General features: G+C 32.8%; 1 protein-coding gene across 1 annotated transcript in view; it reads left to right on the top strand.

Moving 5' to 3' along the window:
* The first annotated feature begins 6 nt into the window (after positions 1–6).
* The window catches only part of LOC106111227 (serine/threonine-protein phosphatase 2A regulatory subunit B'' subunit beta-like), a 71,432-nt gene continuing 52,231 nt past the window's right edge, over positions 7–19,207 (top strand). Inside the window, exon 1 of the mRNA XM_013293247.1 lies at positions 7–61. The gene's annotated coding sequence lies outside the window, so the exon portion shown is untranslated. The remainder of the gene's footprint in view (positions 62–19,207) is intronic.

Here is a 19,207-nt window from a genome sequence, read left to right as displayed (position 1 = left end):
GCGAAAATCACCAGCAGCGACGACATGGCGGGGACCGCACGATGTCATAAGCAGAGCACAGGTAATATAAAGTTTTAAACTCTCATATGTGTTGAATGAGTAATTATATTTTATTATCATTATGTATTTAAAAATATACATAAAGGATCTATTGAGCGTGAGATAGGAAAGGAAAAATTATCTTTTTGCTCCTAGATCTAGAGACTAATATTTACAATCACAGCATAGCCCTCTACAATGGCGTGTAATGATTAAAGGGGAATGTGAAAGAAATAACACATGTAACAAAAAAAGTAATAATATTCAAACGTTATCATACATTTAATACAGGCGTAGGTAGGTGAAGCTGGTTGCTGCAAGGTTCGATATTAAAATTGTACAAGTGTTTTCATAATTAATGATACTAGTTTCTCGCGAAAGGTCGCTGCCAAAGACAAAACACTTCGTCGCATTATTTTACGACAAATTACGTCACTACTTTATATTCTGTTTTCGGATAATTTAACGCGCATGTTATAAAATTTAAAAATATTGTATTATGTTTATTATCATTTTTCAAAAGAATTAAGTGCACTGAACGCCGGTCTTCTGCATTAAATCATCTAAGAAGCTGTTCAAGTTGAGATTTCGTTCCACCAGTACACATGTGCAGTGCGCTTCGCCGGTTGGTATTTTTGTCAATTTGCCAATACGTCTCCCAGTCACAGACTACGGATAGGTAGCACTAGCGCTGGCCACGATTCTCATTCTATCTTGTTTTTAATTGTTTATTGTTTTAAAAACACGTTTTATGTAAGAATCTGATCACGGTCTCATCGCCATATTATGTTAATTTATTTGAAATTCTACAAAATTGATTAAATCCACATGTTTGTTGTAGATGAACAGGAATTTGACTTGCATTTAATATTTGAACAGGTACAAAACAATAATGAACTTGTAACTTCTGGGTCCTTCATTAATAGATTTGATAACTATTATTAATATTATAAAAGCGAAAGTTTAGATGGATAGATGTTTGTTAGATTTTGTAGCCTAAACTACTAAACACGTCTCGATTAAATTTGGCATAGATATAGATAATAGTCTGGAAAAACACATAGGTTACTCACTTTTGTTTTATTCATCACGAACAGAGTCGCGGGCGAAACCTAGTAAAAATACATAAGATTTAAGAATTCAATTTAAGTAAGGCGTGATCAAAAATTCTGGAATGGAATATAACATATGTTTAAAATGAGGTTGAGCTATTGTCAGGGACGTTTCTGGAACCAAATGCTGAAGTTAGAGCCTTTCACTCTTCGCCGGGTTCCATTGTGCTAATATGTCAGCCACAAGGTTGGCAAATTCAGTTTTGAAAAGCCATTTTAAAATTTATCACACTTCATTCGATCTCATTTCAAAATGAATACTGGCTTTCGCCTCCGACCGCATGAAATAAAAAATAAGTGAGTAACCTATGTGTTTTTCCAGACTATCCTCTACATCTATACAAAACTTCATCGAAATACGTTCAGCCGTTTAGGCTACAAACTCTAACAAACATCCATCCATCCATCCATTTAAAATATTAGTGAGATAATTGCTATATTATCCTTTTGTAGACAATCAGATTTTTTTATTCAGTTAAATGCTATAATTTCGTGTGACAACACCACAGACAATTCTATTTAATAAGATACGCATACGATAACGTCGGTGCGTATGACGTAGTTGCAATTAGCACTGTTCGAGTTTTACAAAAAGGTCCTTCATAACTAGCATGTTTACTTATATCATTTTACACGTTACAGAATTCACATTTTACAGATATACTAGTCATTGTTAGAGATCATGGAACTTATTCATTATTGAATTTAGAGGTCACGTGTTCATGTATGGAAATAAAGAATGCACCAACGCCGTAGGGATGGGAGAGACAGAAAGTTTACAAAAGTTAGCACTTGGAAATAGTATTTTATTTGACAACCCTTTCGATGATATTTGAATACTAGTTGTGAATATATCTACTTATTTCCAATTACAGTAAGATTATAAAGCGTTTACCTATGTTATGTTGAATATTAGGGTCCGGAATCGCTTGTGTTGTTAAAATGGAATTTCAGTAGAGTACAACCTCAGAGTATATGAGTTATATGCTAATGTGAAATGTGTATTTCTTGTAAACAAACTATTCATAACGCTGTTTACTTGAGTATGAAAATATTTGCTATGTTATTGTCACACAAGAAGTATCTGTATTATGCAAACGTAACAAACTGGTCGGTTTTCTTTTCTAATTCAAAAAGAAAGAAAGGGACAGAAGAACTCCAAGGCATCTCTGGCATCGAAGTGTATAGGTTTTAATCTAGATTACTGTCGTAATTAAGAACAGAGCGCAATTTCCTGATCGCGTGTTGGACGCTGTCAATTGGTACACGGGTAAATGGTTCTCGCGAACCGAATTGTTTAGTGACGAACATTACACAACAATTGACCCGAACATGCGAATTACACACGAATACGTAACTGAAATATATGTCACGTTGCAATAATGAAATGTCCTCTAAAGAGGTGTTATTATTTATCTGGTTTAGATGTCTTGTTTAAAAAGTATGGATAGGTAGTTAAGTTGCAAAGTTACTGTTCAAAATCAATTTTATTGGTAGCAATTATTTAAACATTTAAACTATTGATTGGTAAGAATGTTTTTCGGATAAAATGACAATTATTTAAAAACATGTCATCCCCCTCATTCACGTAAAAAGAGAAAGATATAGAAATAATGTTTTTTCATACTATATGGCGTAAAAACACGTAAGGATCGTACAAATTGCCAATTTATGACAAAAATTTAAAAAAAAAAATTATGACAAAAAAAAACAAAAATCCTAAATCTATTTTGTTTTTTATTTCTGAGCTCTTTTTAAACGGCTCTTTTTCTAGCTATCTATATAATTTTCTAATACAAACGAAATAAAAACTAGTTTTGAAAAAAAACTAAACTTTTTTTTAAAACTAGTATCAGTTTTTTTATGAATTTATTTTAATAAATTACAATCATACTATTAAATTACAATTTACAATTCATCTTAATTAATTTAGAGAAAATATATGTTAGTTAAAGTTGCCATGCTCAAAAACAATTACTAAGTAAAATATTATTTTTAATCATAATATGGCTTTGTTCAGTTGCCGGCATATTTCCAAGTATGATATCAAAAACTCTTGAATAATATCAAACAATGCTAAATATAGCGTATTTATCTCGAAAGCGAACGTCTCTCGAACGTCTTTGGTGTTCTTTTTATGCCTCTATCGAAACGTTTTTAATTAATAATCTGTGTAAATATTTGTTACTTCGATTTTTTGACTTCACGTAATTTATGTATTTCTTATCAAACCATTAATAAAGTAATTTCATTGAAATGTATCTGTTATACTTTTTTCCAACAAATGTTCACTTTGTCCTTGATTTTTTATCAAACGTGAAATTTGTGTCTCCGGGCGAATATGTGTAACCCATGGCTTCTTTTATCTCTTTTATTTACATAAACAGAAATACAAATTAATAGATAAAACTTAAAGCGACATTTACACTATTAGATTAAAACGGAAAATATAGTGTACTTTAATTGTTTCCTACAAAAAAAAATAGTAATTTGAAGCGTCCATTTAATTACGTGACATTACTACTACGTGCTTGAGAGGACAAGTTTACTTAGTGTTTTATTACTTACTGCACTTTAATGTAACTAAATTGCCACTAAGGGAATATCTTAGGGTGGACAGTTTATCTTTTTTTTTTGATCAAATAAATGTGAACTGTCACCTCCCAAATAAAGTTTCTGTTGGCTATTGATCACAAGTCCAGTGACACTTGAGTTAACATTCTCATCTCTTTCATTCTCATTGACAAAACAGAAACAGCTATGTTTATTATTAATACAAGTATTGCTGCAATCGAAGCCCACAGTTTACAAACTACACATCGACATTAATTCTAGTCATAAAACGAATCGGACGTTTATCCGTTGTCGATGTTTACGGTTCAGTTTGGCCCAGTTCGTAACTTTCGCATTCCAACTGAACATCAATTGGTGGCCAGTCTCTCACCAATTTTTTTTATATCGTATGGTGGCAAAGCAAGCGGCCACTTGAATCCGCCAAAATGGCGAAGCGACCGCTGCCTATAGACCTTCGCAATAACGGATGCGTTGCCTACCCTTGATCGACGAAGGAAACGCATATAAAGAGGATATTTCCCCTTCCTATGCATCTCCTCCAGCATCAAATCCACGTTCCTTTCCCACCTTTAAACTAGTCATTTAAAGACGCACTTTTACATTAAATTATGCACAATGATAATTTAAATAAAAAAGCTATCAAGATACAAAATGGTTACAAATTGACCTATTATCGTATATTTATGTTAGACCAGATTTTAATTCATTTTTTTTAAACTTTTACCTCTATTTGGAGTAAGTCAATATTTGATTAAATTAGTTTCTAATTCAGGCCTTATTTGATATGATAATGATATGTGGTTTTCTGTGAAAAGTTTTTTAATAAGATGTTAAATCTATGATTACTATAGAAATGGTAATTACTAAGAAATAATTTAAAGATTTCTATTTACATTTTTAACTGACTACAAAAAGGAGTTCTCAACTCTTTTCTACGGTAGTTATTCTTCGGTTATTATTTGTTGTCTAGTTTTTTCGGTGTTCCGTATTATTAGTTTAATGTGGGCAATAATCTTTGGTGTATGACACACATTTGAGTATAACAGTAAGGCGCACGCAGTTCGCATTGCAATCGGCATGAATGCCTAACAGGATGTGATTCTGGTATGCACGTCACGGACCGCTGTTCTTACTAAAACTACAATGTTACCGTGCATTGATCTTCAATGAAAACTTTCAAACTATACACTGTATACTAAACGAAAGGAAATTGTTCTTTGCAATACCATTTTTTCAAAAATTTTCAATAACTAATCATGGAGTATTTCAGAGTTTAAAAAACTTTTTTGACTCTCTTGTCGCTAGCTCATCAAAATGCATCTTAACGGAAAGAGATTGTTCACCTCGCCGGACGTACGTCTATGAGTATTAAAAAAAAATCGTGTTCCAAATTTAAACTGGACGACGGGCGACTTGGCTAAGGCCCAGCGGCGCCCGAGCCGGCGCAACTGACATTCGTCTTGGGCGTCTTGCTAGGAAAACTAACACAAGGGCCAAGTTTAAGAAATATTTTATACAAAGATAACGAATTTGACAGATAATAAACGCATTAGCAATTTTTTGTCTATTATAATGACAAGGAGTTATTAGTTTTGGAGTATTCCGCCAGCGCTACTTTACATGAAGCAAGCGCGAAAGAAAAAGGAATTAAAGCCGTAAAAAGATTGAAAGTGTAACTTCTTTAAACACATTCGCCTACATACATTCATCTAGATACGGAAATGTTAATTGGACGGAAGTGATTGTACGGGCAAACGTGCGGATTTACAATGGCTTTACGCATTTAAACGGTTAAAAAAGCGGTTACTGCGTGTAATTGGGCCTTTGACTCTTACGCAACAAAGATAAAAGTTAGCATTAGTATCCACGGACCGGATTGCAATAGCTCATGCTAACGTGTAATTAAGAGATTTACAATGCATTTTAATTGAAATATCACCCTTATGACGTTGGTCTGAAGGAAGAAATTGGGTTGAAGGTTCCTTAGTTTGTGTTGCCCTGCTTTGACGTAACGACTTTTCCACGAAAATTCAATGAAAACGTCACTGATCCGAGTTTCTTTAATACTTTACAAAATTTAGTACCAAGATAGAGTTCTAAACTTGTAGAGTCAACCGGCTTTTAGTCAACAAACCCTTAATTAGTCATTACTCTCAATCAAGTAAAGTTTTTCAAAGTTCTTGAATTTCGGGAAGGTTATAAATGAAAATTCGGAGAGTAATTTGTAAGATACGAAATTAAATTCACTTCCACTAAATCGTAAGCGATGAGGTAAGGAATACGAGGAATTCAACGTTTAATATGACGACGTATAAATGTTTTATTATATTACTTGGAGATTTTTCAGTTGAATCAAAACATTAACTATTATTTACGTCAATATGATAATTAGCCTGGAATAGTTTTGGACAATCTTTTTCTATATAGGAATAAAATTAAATATGAAAAAAATCAATGAATACTGATTCGTTTATTAATATTTAATTATAGGCTTTCATTGGTGTAATTGGCTCATTAATCCATTCTGATACGCTATTGATATGGAATCTTATCTGCTATTTTAAAATTAAAACAATTCTAACTAAAATTTAGGGAGAAATTTTGGCTTCCTTAATACTGAAATGAGATAACTTCCAACAGTCTGTAACACAAAAGAAAGACAAAAATAGGGAACTGAACAAAGTTACACTAATCAGGATATGTTTAAGTTACGACCAAAAATAATTGGTCAAAGAAATTAATATATGACTTCTAAGGTGTAAGGTAAATTTTGTATTATCGCATAGTAAAAAAGTCAAGGTCATAGCGTGCTACACGCGAACCTAACTCTATCAGGAACACATATAAAATTTAACTAATGTTGTTTATCCAATTCTGATCTCCGATAACACTGTTTATAATAGGCTTAGTGAAAGTTGGAAAGATAAGTCGAAGAAATGTTTTACTATCAAACTAGCTGTAGTTAATAGCTTATTTCACTTTATGTAATGTTAGAAATGTTGTTCCATTATTTTATAACATTATTACGATTGAGTGAGAGTTTAATAATATATGACAGAAGATACAATCATGCGGTAAAGTGCAATGTGACAGTGCGAGATAAAATGCGATATATTGAGACAGAGAACACCAACATTGTTAGTATTGAGATAGTTATATGAATAAGTGTTATTAAAGCATTATACTTGTCTGTGTGTTGTAATAATGTATTGTAATTGTTTCTTATTCGCATCGTCCTATTCTGTTCGTTATCAGTTTGCGTCAGGTTTAGTTCTGAACTGTGCGAGTCAATGACCGATACCGCTTGTTTATATTCGCTAATTATGTCCTTATTCTGTTTAGAATTTGCGTTCTACATTTATGTTAATATTAGTAACAATGTTTAGTTCACGCACAAGTACTTTAAATAATAACAATGCGAGTAAAATGTCATAGATAGTTTTTATGATTGGAGAAAAAATACAAATTTTTCGATCATTTAAAGATACGTTCAATAAATTCTGTGTAAGTTGTTTTACAATTTAAACAAAGAAAAAAAAACGTTAAAATTAATAAACACATTCGGTAAACAAATAAAAGCATTTAACTAATAAAATCTTGTACATTTTATTAAAGTTGATGAAGAAATAACATTTGAATCGTAATCTCAATGTATTCCGGCAAATAGCCGTAAGCTCGTAGAACTTTCACTCTCGCAGGGGCGTCATTATGTCTTGCATAAGTCGAGTCTTGTCACGCGGAATCCGCTTAAAAATGTACGACCAAACAGTTTAGCCTATACATTTGTTTTAATTTGTAAACATGACTTTAGAATTTATATTAGAATGTCTATTATTATTATTTATATGATTAGATAATGTATTCCACTAGGATATACAGCCACTATGGGAGTTTCGTAGTGTTGATAAAATACTTCGCTTAGTAACTGTTTAAGTAACAATTAAGTAAATGTGGCGTTGAGATAACTCATAGATTATCAAGTAGAAAATTCCCTCCATTCAATCGGCACAAAATCCTTATGTTTTGAAACCACCATACTGACTATTACTGACCTAAAAAGTTTCGTAATCGATTAATCATAATTCAATCGAGATTTGAATAAGAATTAGCCAAGTTCGTAGAGATTAAGCTTCATCGGCGGCAATCAATCTTGCGGTATTTAAATGTTCGCAAACGTCGTCATTAGCCGGCTAATAGTGAATCGAGCCGGCGAATGCCAATGCTAATAAACAGGTCTCACTACGACAAACTCTCAAGGCAACGTTTCTGTTAGTTTGTTAGAAATTGCTTTTAATAAATCATCAAAATGTCATATAAATAGATATGATAATACTTCAATTCAGCCCAGATTCGATTCAGTCGTTTGATAAATTAGATATTTACATTAATCATTATAAACTAGCTTTCGCCCGCGACTCCGTCCGCGTGGAATTAAAAAAATGAATACTGAATATCCTATGTGTTCCATCTTCTACATCTTCGCCAAATTTCATCGAAATCCGTTCAGCCGTTTAGGCTACAAACTCTAACAAACATCTATCCATCCATCCATTTAAACTTTCGCATTTATAATGTTAGTATGATTACACGTCTAAGGGAGCAATCAGGACCAACGCATCCATATATATGTCTATCCTAATATTACAAACAGGAAAGATTTGTATTTTTGTATGTATTAGATTCACGTAAAAACTACTGGGCGCATTTTAAAAATTCTTTCACCGTTAGAAAGGTAGTTTATCTGTGAATAATATAGGCTATGTTTTTTAATTTGACGCGGACGTAGTCGCGAGCAACAGCTAGTCTAGAATGAACAAAAACTATTCTTGCAGTAGATTAAGTTTCAATTCTATTTATTTTTATTCAATGCCCTTTAAAAGTAGCATTAAAGCATTATCAGTTTCTTTATGTAACTTTATATTCTTTACTCAAGGTGATACGTGAGAAAAGGCTTTTATAACGATAAGCTTTATAAAATCCTTTTTATCTACTAGGTTTCGATATTCATTCTTGAACACGATGAAAATAATACCATGAATTTCCACTGTCCAAGTTCATTGGAAAAACTTTTTTTAATAGTTAACGTAAAAACCTCATAAGTATATTGCCAAAGATCTCTAATAAGTATAACTTATTGCCTACGTCATAGGTAATGTTTTGCGCTCCGTGAAAAACAATTAGTACAGGGGTGACGAACCTATAGGTATCTACGTGCAATTTTCTAAAGAAATGTTTAGTGAAGTGACAGACGAGTTATTAAATAATTAAGAATTATTGGTACATATAAGCGTAGTGATCAAATCGTATTTGCACCTCATTAACCTGTTTCATACTTTTTTTCATAGTGTACAGTGAATTTTGTGCACATGTGCCCAATTGTATTGCGTGCCATTGGTTCACCACCCCTGTACTAGTATAGAAACAAACAGTTTATTTTAACTATGAATTCTTTGGGCCTGTCCCACCACTGGCTGATAAAAGGAACAAAATCCGAATCCGATATTTCCATCGCATAGTTTACAAGTTGGATTGTTATCAGACAATTTACATTTTGGTGGGACAGGCCCTTACCCTTTTCTTAGTATACTTTATATTGCTATTTGGTTCATTGACCTTTAAGTATGCCGTTGCTTTAAAGGATTATCAACGTGACAATATGCACGTTCTATTTATTGTAAGGCTTCACTTGCGTGCCTACTAACTCGGTTACCTGTTCCCCTTGGGACAAAACCAATAAATATGAGTCTTGAGTCTACTATAGATAAATTATTTGTTTTTTATTGGTATTCTAGTGTGCCTAATATACAAGTGTTTATTTTATCAAACACAAACCTGAACTTAGTGTAGTATATGATTGAATTCAAAAATCCTTTAATGATTTAATCCTTTATTTTATGTTAGAGTAATATATCTGTACTAATATTATGAAGAGGAAAGATTTGTACTTTTATATGTATTGAAATAAGTCAAAAACTACTAGGCCGATTTTAATTCTTTCACCATTAAAAAAGTAATTTATGTGTGAGTAACATAAGACTGTATTTTTTAAATCTCCGCGGACGAAGTCGCGAGCAACAGCTAGAATCAATAAACAGTTATAAAATTACCTATAAATATTAAGAAAAAAGATATATACGTAAACTACGTATAACGTATATTGTATTCTGTAAATATTCCACATACATGTTTAAACGAAATGCCGTTCGTTTCTGCATTGTGACATTTGATAATCGAAATTCCGCGTTCTTTTAAATATACTTAAACTATTTCCATTTCTAGCGATACAAATAGAATAGTATTTAAACTATGAATTTTAAACGTAAGTTCAACGTACAATTTTCAGCGCTCGTGAACGTCACCGACATCTTTTATTTTTAAAAATTATTGTATTAACGTGCACTAACTTGTTTGTATTCAATCGATGAAATTTACTTCAGTCACACTCTATATAACAATTGTTCAAACACGTTGATACGTAACAATCTTCTAGGAATAATGAGAGCTACGAGAGTATTAATATAACGATGTATACGAGATTTTATTACGTTAAAAAAGTTCTTTATTTAATGCACTCACAATTAATTCTCAAATTATTTAATAAATCCGAAATAATTGCAATACTTATATCTTTTTAAACAAGTATATATGGATTAAGTCTGCAAAACGATCAGTTCTAAAGTTCAACTAAAACAGTGCGTGTTACGACAAAAATTAAACTGTACACTTCTATTGACAGTTAAACATTTTGCACAGTTCTACTGTTCAGTTTTCATTTAGAACTGTGCCTATGTCAGATAGCAAACGGATTGCAAGCGCGTACTAAGGTGTGGTAAGGTTTTAGTTGAAGTATACATTATATTGGTCAACTGTTATCTTGGTATTTAATTAATAATAAGATTTAAAAGCTGATAACGATGTAAAAGCAATCCACAATGCAGTATGTTCCCACGTCCGATGTTAAAACTTTCACACTTCACTGACCGAAAGCGAATGCGGTTCCTTCTCGGAAATGAAATAAATTGGTAGCACACATTTAGTTTAACAAGTTCTTTTGCATATTAAATTCCTTACTGCATGTTACGTGACTAGTTTCTTGACATGTTTTGTAGCGTAAATGATCAGAAATTATCTTTTTAATCCAAGTAATTTCTTATCATACTAATATTATAAATGCGAAAGTTTAGATAGATGGATGTTTTTAAGAGTTTGTAGCCTAAAAGAAAGAACGGATTTTGATGAAATTTGATACAGATGTAAAGGATATTCTGGAAGATCATATAGGCTACTCACTTTTGTTTTTTTTTGATCTCACGCGGACGGAGTCGCGATCGAAAGCTAGTACAAGATAATTATTATTTTGTTAGATTCCTAGTCTAATGTCCTTCGAAATGTTTATTCAACTCAAGCAGTATTGTTCAAACACACCAATGTTTGGCTAAAACTGGTCCAACGCCCTTGACCTATAATCTAGGATAAACGGTTTTCTATTTGGCATAACCCTTATAGGTCGTTGCTTCTATTATCAATTACTCATCATATGGTTTTCCAATAATGTTGCTAATATGACCATAATACCATTATTTCTAGAAAATTCCTATAAAAGTAGATTGAATTTTATGCGCGGACATAATCTGTGAATTGGAACAGTCCATTGTGAAAGCACTTAAATGTACCTCGCCGCACACTACTTGTATATTTTATGACAAACAATAATATTTTTCCCACTTTTATTGCAGTAAATTTTATCTACACTTTTTATTACAATTGCTGTTACAAAATTGTGCAACTGTCTGTTAATTTATCGTCCGTATTGTTGACTTTTTACCCCTTATAACTATGTCATTTTTTACTAATATCTATTGTGTTTAATTTAGAAACTATTTTATAATAAAATAAGATATTATCATGTTAAATTTTGTCCCAGATACACTCAATTGCCACTATAAAACTGCATTTCGAAATACATAATACCGTAAATCTAGCCAATGTTAGTAATTGTAGCACTTTACTAACAATATTTCAACATTCGTGGAATTTAAAGTGGAAAACTAGCCGAAATAAGAACATTAAGTAATCGACTTTACCTTGCAAATAAACTAACATGCCTCGGTATCAAATTAACAGCGGACGCAATTTTGACTAAACTATCGTAGAACAGTTGTCCGAGTGTCCATTGTTTCGCAGCAAATTCAACTGTTTAGTTGCATAACTAAAATCGGGCAATGTTCGCACCTCCATATAAGCTCATAGAAATCAAATCGCGAACAGTTATGCGATAATTTTAGTCAAAGCTGTGCGCTCTAATATTAGCCAGCTAAGGAAAATTGCTAAGCAAAACATACACATTATGTTTGTCTAATGGCTGACGTGTGAGAAGATTCACATTGTGTTGCTAATGAGGATTTGATTGTTCATGTAAATTATCATGATGTTAACGACTAATATAAAAGTAGCATGTTTGATGAAACCTAACAAGGACTTTGTAATGTTACAAATAATTCTGCATTACACGCAATCTGAAGCGTACAAGGAATATCTATATTACATTTAATTTAAAATATTCTAGGATTTAAAATAGTATACTTCAACAAGATAAATAGTTAACTAAAACTAGTACACATTAAAGGGGAATATTTTTAAAAGTTTGCAATTTGTTGGAAAGAAATGTTTAGAGGTCAAAGTAACAAGACGTAAATGAAAATACGTTCAAGTTATAATAGACAAAGAATACTGAACACAATCATCTTAATCCAGTGTTGTTTAGTACCGGTAGACTTTACGGACTTTACACAAACAACAGTTGAGAATGACATTCCACTCCTGTAAATCCATTCAACAATAAATGCTAATATGTGAATAGAGTGTTCCGCTTTCCTCTCGGCCGCATGCCATGCGAAACTGTCCCATAGACAATGGCATGGACAATGCTAACGATGCCACACATTGAATATATTAGTATTTACTACAAACCTTACGAGCAACCAATCTCAGATACGACTTTCTTGTGCATTCTCGTAATTAGTTTTGTCGGCAATAAAACAGCAGTAGATAGAAATAGAATAAAGTATATTTTCTACGTTTCTAATGATCTTACAGTGCTAATTGTCTCTCTAACAATCAGTGTAGACTTCTTACTTGGGACCACATGAGAACTCTAACAGCGGCAGTTACCTAACAGAACCAACTTCGTAAACAACGGGATAACCGAACTCACAAGAAATTTTCAAACTCATTATTAAACAATTGCTTGAAAACAAAACTTCAAGTTCGGCGAACTTACACTTGTGAGAGAAACTTTAATGCTGAAGCCATATTTGGCTGGCAGGAGGTTGGAGGTTGCCCACGCGTTTCGCGACCAACGGCAGTAACTAAGTCAAGGTAAATACAGATCATGAGGTAACCTAGAAGGTATACAAATCTTACACCTCTCAACTTTTAGTACACTCTTAATACGAGGTCAAGCTTATCAATAAATAAAAAATTATAGTACTAGCAGCCGTGGCCAAAAGTTAATAGTCTTTAGAATTGGTTCTTATTATAAAATAACAATTTTTTTTTTTTGCCGAACTCCTAAAATTTTTAACAATTTCACCCATTATTAAAATACGACCAAATATTATTAATATTTTAACAGGCGCTTTTGTAGGGCGGAAGGAAAGGTCTTATCAGATTTCATTATTTTAATTCGCGGTTATCAATTTACATCGCAATAATTAAAAAACAATCGTGTGTATACTCGTGTCTATACTTAAGCGTGAAAACAGTGCTAAAATTACTTCAACAATTTTAACATTTTTTCACTTTCTTACCTTTTTAAAGGCTAGCTTGCATAAAGTTTAAAGTGGCGCGATTGCTCTTTGCAAAGAATCCAAGCAAATTAAGAGGCGGCGAGCGAGGGGCCTCTGCATTGCGCCACTGCCGTCGTCTAATTTAATAACATTTAAAAAGTCAATATTTAACAAAACGGTGTCGTTGATGAGAATGTTAGCATCTGTGCAATTATTTAAATCTTATGTGAAAACATTTCTTGCGTTTTTTGATCTGGTATAATCAAATAGCGTTTTATTCGATTTTCTGTATTTATTTCCTACTTTCTAAATTAAATTCGCTAAATAGGAAAATTTAACTTTTCCGTTGACTAATGACGGGACTAAGATCTTCAAAGGTTTGGGACCAAAAATATTGGACTTGTTTAGAGACAGTTTAAAGAAAATATTATCAATATTAAAATTACTTTGCTTCTTATCTATTCGATTATATAAAACTGTAAGTAGTGGGTTTAAATGTATGCAGTTTGGTCCCAGCTGGTCGACCGTGGCACCCACGCCACGATTTCATTCATCAGCCGAGGTTCGTTTTCCTGCTATTTTGTATTCAGTAGACGATTTTTTGTGTAAGCTATGACAAAAGATATCACTTACTACCTTGTTGCAAATCGTACTTGTATGGCATTTGAAGCCAAACTTAAAATTGTAAATGTATCTATATAAATTTACAGAAGCACCATAAAAAGACTTACCTATTCTATCTCGATAATGGGATTTAAAAGTCTATTTTAGGTTTACGAGATCTAAATTCCCATCACAAATCCGACTTACTTCAGAATCAAATCAACCCAAAATTCCATGCTAAAGATATAAAAAGTTTTATATTCTGTCGTTTAAGGACTGTTATATGTGTTTTGGTGCAAACGTAGGCGACTCATATAACATCAATTGTCTTGCGGGAAACAATCCGGATTTAACGCAAGTCGTAAAGTCTTTCTTTAATAGAAAGCGATACTGAAGCAATTGTCAATATTTATGTGACTTTATTTGGCTTACCTATGCCTTCTTGCTGTTGTGTTATACTTTGCTATGCCATTGCCATGCGAACTTAATTAATTATATTGATGGCTATGCCAACAAAATACATTTATATATCCGTAACTAGTTTCGGCTATTCTATTCTTCTGAACTAGAATAGCCGACCACTCTGTTGGCCGTCCCAGATATAGCTGGATAGATGGGGTGGAGAAAGAGCAAAGAGAGTTCCAGAGCCGAGATGGTCGGGAGGACGCAGGATCTAGGAAAGCGGAGAAATTTATTGTCTGCAACGGCTCTCTCCTCTAGTTAGTTTATAAGCTGCCAGATTTAATGATTATCGCTACCTTAACTATATGCTGATTTAATACGATCTCTTATTTCTTGTTTTTTGTGGTTCGGTGAATATCTTTGATAATGATCTATGATAGTGTGTGGATGTCAAAGATAATCACACGAGCCGTATTCGGTTACCCGCCTACGTGATGGCAGACATGCAGAGGCGCTAAAATACAAGACCGTCCGCTTTATTATAAAGTATTTTTTTTTAAATTAACAAATGAATCTATAGTCACACGCACTATTTTTTTGTCCTGAAGACGAAATAGATTCGTGTTTTGATAATTGTCGTACGGAATAAAGTATGTGCTAGGTGACTTTCTAGATAAAAATATAAAATACAGCCAGAACTTTTTTAATCTGCATCCTCTATGTGTAACAAAGGCATAGCGTTTTAACAATAACTGTTTCTTTTCATTGAGAAACATTTCTAAAATACGACTTGTTCTCGTTGCACAAGACATTAACGAAAATGAAAGCATTTGTAAAGGTTTGCTTCTTTAAGTGATTCACATTCTATTGTGAGCTACTGGAAGCGCTCGTTTGCAATCTTTAAAAAAGTCAACTTTTTACTTGTTTTACGTAATCTTTGTTAAAAATCAACGTATAAGGGGTATAAAGATATCTATTTGCAAGAAAAGTTGTATTGCCATATGAATCGGCAAATACCTTATCCCACGAGATTGGTACATATGTCGGCACAAATCTATATGTACAATTAAAAGGCGCGTAAGGTGTTTAAGGTGAACTTTTAGGAGAGACTGTATTGCAATTGTGCAAGCGGCCTCGCGCCCACTCCGCCCACGTAGCATTCGCTACTTCATACAAGCAAACACTTGTACCTTACTGTTGTTTGATACAACCTTTCGTTTCGTAATGTTATACTAACTGTTGCCCGCGACTTCGTTCACGCAATATTAATATAAAAAGAAGTCTATAATATGTCCGTATATGTCAGCTACCCTTCAGTGGAAGCCCGGTCGAAATCTGCCTAGCCGTTTCGGAGATTTCCCGGAACAAACTCGGCTAGCGGACAGACAGGCAAATATTTTTTAAATGTGATTTTCGTTATCAGCAAATACATCATCTTCCTGAAATTTAGAATTTTTCTTGTGATATTACAAACAGACACTTCAATTTTATTATATTGCAATTAAGTACACTTACAGACTTGTGTATTGTAGTACATTGTTTACCTTCAGTTGCAAGTACGCTACGCTCTCGTGTTATGAATCCAGTTTGGCGCCAAATCATCTTTATTTATGTCCATTTATGTCACTCTATCATCAACGTCGCCACAGCAATGACGTGTCCGTCGCATGTTTAGTCTTTGTTCTATGTAGTTATTTAAGTTATTGATTGACTTAACCTATTTTAGCACTGATTTAACAAACATTGTAATTTTAATAAAACGTTGTACTTTTTTAGTAAAATCCTTTTAGTTTAATGATGACATTCGTCACTTCATCACAAACTAAGTAATAAGCCTTTGCTTATGTAGCTATAGTTATATTTTAAAATATTAATTTAAGTGTATAAGTTTTGTAGCGTAGTCTTAAACGAAATCAATTTACTTTGACCGTGCAAGTTGTTTCTAAGGAAATTTAATTACTTTTTCAAAGAACCGTTACCTGCACATAACATGAACTCCTTATATGTTTCTAATTTATCGTGAACACAAACACCAGCGCCTACATTAATTAAATATACTTATATATGGTAATAGTGCACGTTGTGTCGATGCCAGATACCTTCAAGTCACTTCTAGAATGTCAACACTATAGACTGTCATGCATTTTAACAAACGTTTTATCTCAAAATCAATCAAACCAATCTATACTTCTATACTATTATAATAAAGCGTAAACTTACATTTCTTTGTTGCCTAAGATGTCAGCAATTACAACATGTTTTTGAATATTTATTTTTTTAATAAAAAATGCCCTACACTTGTGTTACGCTTTAGGCTATATATTGTAACGCCATTAAACTTAGGGGGTAAATGTTTTAGATAAAAACCATAATGTGAGAAAGAGAACATAAGTTGCTGCCAACGTCAAGGAAGCAAGATAGCCAAGGTTTGTCATGTCATGTCATTTTGACATTTGCTATTAATAATTTGACAAATGTAAACAATAAAATATTTTTTTTATAATTTCATGCGGATGAATCCGCACTGGAACAGCTAGTAATTGAATATTTTTATTTGTATAAACATCTTTAGTCTAAAGTAATAAGGAGAATAGTTCAAATTAAGTGTAAACTCAACGAAGCATGGAGTATTGCGGAACATTGACTAATGCTTTTAAGAATTGATTAAATGTTACGAGTACTGTCATCCTGACTCATTATGCCCTTGTTCTTTATAGAAGGAAAGAGTTTTTAAAATGTTGGTTAATTTCTGTCATGCATTAATTTAGACCCACGTTCAGCAGTGGGCGACCTCAGGTTGACAATGACGATAATGATGATTAGTTTAGAGTGTTCTTTATAAGACTTCCAATGCACAAGTGGATAGCACAGGGATGGTTCAGTCCATTTCTATATTAGCTTATCTCAGCACAAAAGTAAGAAACAAAAGAAGTTTGTTACTTTTCTTTCAGTATTAGAAGAACTTTTATGAAAGCAATTTGCCTACCACATGTAATACTAAATTCATTTTACATTTCAAGATAAAGCAATGAACAGACTGTGCGACTATAAATTCTTGGCAAGTAAAAGGGCTGGTCAGACGTGTACAGACCCTAATGAAGATTTATAACCCCCGCCTGTACGTAAGTGAAGGCCGGCACAGGGGATAATAGCTAAGATGGGCCATTAGGGTATTGAAGCAAAACTTAAGAGCTCTTTGACTAAACTGTATATTGGAACACGTGTTAGTTTTTTTTATTTTGTTTTTAAATTGTATCCCAGAGGAGAGATTTACAAATAGATTATCTACATTGGTACATCGATGTGTGAAGCTATTATTTTTATTACTGATGTTATACTCGTACTATTAAAAACCTCTTTCAAAACTTAAGCACTCACCACACAACCTATACACTCAAGTACGAGTATAAAAGATTTCTTTTGCGAAGTAAACAAAACAACTCTCGATTTCCTTAACCGTGAATTTCTTCTGCAATAACAACTTATGTTAAAAAAAAGACGAACTGAGTACCTCCTTCTTTTGGGAAGTCAGTAAATATGATTGTACAAGTGAAGACACTCTAAGAGGCGTCTCTTCTGTCAGACTCAAACCGATGAAATGCGAAGTGATTGCTATATCTATATAATCAAATAAAGTTAGAATACTTGTGCTTTAATTTTTTTATTTCATTCTGACTCGTGCAGAGTTCTTTGGAGAAGTGCCAATATGAATAATAGCGATATCAAAATTTAGACTGCAAATCTTCGTAGTTCTGTGGAGTGGAGATCAAATAAAAATGATGAAGCGCCTTGACATTAGAGTGCTATAAAAATATTAGCAATTGTAGTTAACGTTATCACTATATTCCAACAAACTCAAAATTTAAAGTGCATTTTATTTTTTTGTTTATCTTATTTTCCATAACTCTACCAGAGCGCCATCATAGTCCCCAACTTTATTAGTAATCAGCTGCTCGAGCTGGATGTCCTCAAATAAATTAAATAAATAAAAAAACTGATTCGTCATAATGTAGCGAGACTACACAAATATATTAAGTGGTCTACCAACCCAGATAAATATAATTAAGGTATAATTATAATAAGGAGTATCTTTGTAGTTTCATATAATAACTGTACATCTAAACTTACTCCTTTCTTACGTATATGTTAAAATAGAAAGTAAAAAATGTTATCTATAAGCTTTAGTACATTGTACGTATTTCTATGGCTTCCTTAAATTGCCCCAGCTGTATGAAGGAATGTCATCCCGTGTCGTTGACATCCTTTTTAATGCCGCGAGGCTAATGCGACCTATTTGCACCGAGACTATTTTTAATGAAGATTTCCTACATTTTAGCAACGCCTTATGAAATAGTAAACAGAGGAAATGTAGTGGACTAACGTGAGATTTTTTAACAGAATTATAGGGTGATTAATTAACTTTATTGAAACTACAACTTCTAGCTTTATTGAGGTTTTTAATATGCATTATTCTTCGCTTTTTTATTCTCTCCTATAAAACACTGGCTGAGTTACAGTATTGGTGCTAAAATACAGCTAGTCTGCTTGTTAATTTTTACAATAATATCCTTATATAATCTGAACGACAAATGAATGTGGTTATTAAATTATTTAAACTTTCGTGAGACATTTTATAATTAATTATTTACGGCTTACTCACGTATACTCTTCTTTTTCTGGTGACGGCAC

The sequence above is a fragment of the Papilio polytes genome, unplaced genomic scaffold (assembly GCF_000836215.1).
Source record: "Papilio polytes unplaced genomic scaffold, Ppol_1.0 DF824180.1, whole genome shotgun sequence".
NCBI classification, from domain to species: domain Eukaryota; kingdom Metazoa; phylum Arthropoda; class Insecta; order Lepidoptera; family Papilionidae; genus Papilio; species Papilio polytes.
Note: the sequence above shows the minus strand (reverse complement) of the source record. Positions and strands in the feature narration are given on the sequence as shown.